Raw genomic sequence first — 1,836 nt, 5'->3', positions numbered from 1 at the left:
ATCTAAAAGCGTAAACAATAGCTAAACCTAGAAAAATAAGTAGATAAAGGCTGCAAAAAAAGGCTGGCTAAGAGCTAAAAGTGGCAAATGAGTAGCTAAAAGTAGAAGCAAAAGGTTGAAAAATGGGTAGCTAAAAGATGAAAAAGGCTAAAGGGCATTTCAAAGCTAAAAGGTTAACTAAAACGTAAAAAAGAAGCAAATGATAAATGTAGCTAAACGTAGAAAAGCATAATCTAAAAGCAGAATAACAATAGCCAAAAGCTAAACATAACAACCACATGAAAAATTAAAAAAAACAGGAGAATAGTGCTGACTCAGCATTTTTCACACATAGATTCTAACTTCTACATTAACATAACATCATTGCGCACAAATCTGAAGTCAAACACCACAGCTACAGACATCTGCCACCGTATTTTTGGAACACCTTTCTACAGGTGTGACAGCTCAGCTTTGCTCAGTCCAGTGGCTCTCAGAGACGACCGCTCGCTCCATCTTTGAGTCTCCCAAAGCAGAGAGGTCAGACAAGTATGGCCACGCCATTTCCTGCCTGGACACGTTGATAAGTAGTAAAGGCGATTATTTCTCCCCCTATTCTTGCTTCTTTTTTTATGTATCTTTATCCGTCGGCGGCGCCGCTCCCCGATGCTCCCGTTCCGTGTCCTTCCTACCTATCTGGCATCAGCAGGCAGGCTGTAATACGGCCAGGACTAATACCTCTAATTCTACAGGAAGTCCTTATTGTTGCTGTGGTTTCACTGGGATTTCTCTGGGTTTTCAATTAGACGCTCTGAGGCTCTTCAGAGTGTGCTGCTGGGTAATCTCTCAGAGAGGACAGATTAGTGTGTCAGGAACACTGATCGCAACATGATCCAAAGTTTTGTAGTGTCTGGTAAGGTACGAGTACAATCATAATAAAGTCTCACTCTTTTATTCCAGAGTCTCATCCTGTCCTTATCTACTGACTATTATTATAATAAATATAGGTCAAGCTGATTATTTCAGAATAAAAACAGGCAGAACTGAACAGATTAAAAGAGTTTTTGTTCAAATGTTCTTGATTTAACTGCTGCAGCCATATTAAAATGGTGTGAAAAACACTAAGTGATAAAGTTTATATCCATTTTGTGGAACTGCTTCTCTGTGTGCATTGGGCTTTCTGTTAGCAAAGTATCTCATAAACCAGTGGATGGATTTTAATGAAATGCACAGGAGAAAGGAATTGTATGTCTCTTCTATAGGGCATTGTTTGAATTTGAATGATTTCGGTTCATCGTTTCGAATCTGGTTCCCAATGATTCCTGATTCCGATTCTTTTTAGAGGCAGCGTCAACAATTTTTTACGTCATTTAAATTGAGTAGCTAACAGAGTCTCACCATCTTCCAGATCTTGTTTTGAGACTTATTACTAAATGAGAGCAGAATATGTTAGATGAATAAACTTAGCCTGGAATTTTTCMGTTTTTCAAGAAGTCTTAACAAATGTAAGCGTCTTACTGCTCTGGCAGATGGAATAAGATACTTGGTAAGACTCGTTGGTGATTGGTGGCTCACGTATTCTTCTTCGTTGGTGTTGAGCAGCTCACGTATTCTTCTTCGTTGGTGTTGAGCAGCTCACGTATTCTTCGTTGGTGTTGAGCAGCTCACATATTCTTCTTCGTTGGTGTTGAGCAGCTCACGTATTCTTCTTCGGTGGTGTTGAGCAGCTCACGTATTCTTCGTTGGTGTTGAGCAGCTCACATATTCTTCTTCGTTGGTGTTGAGCAGCTCACATATTCTTCTTCGTTGGTGTTGAGCAGCTCACATATTCTTCTTCGTTGGTGTTGAGCAGCTCAC

The sequence above is a fragment of the Austrofundulus limnaeus genome, unplaced genomic scaffold (assembly GCF_001266775.1).
Source record: "Austrofundulus limnaeus strain Quisiro unplaced genomic scaffold, Austrofundulus_limnaeus-1.0 Scaffold868, whole genome shotgun sequence".
NCBI classification, from domain to species: Eukaryota; Metazoa; Chordata; class Actinopteri; order Cyprinodontiformes; family Rivulidae; genus Austrofundulus; species Austrofundulus limnaeus.
This window is presented reverse-complemented; position numbering follows the sequence as displayed.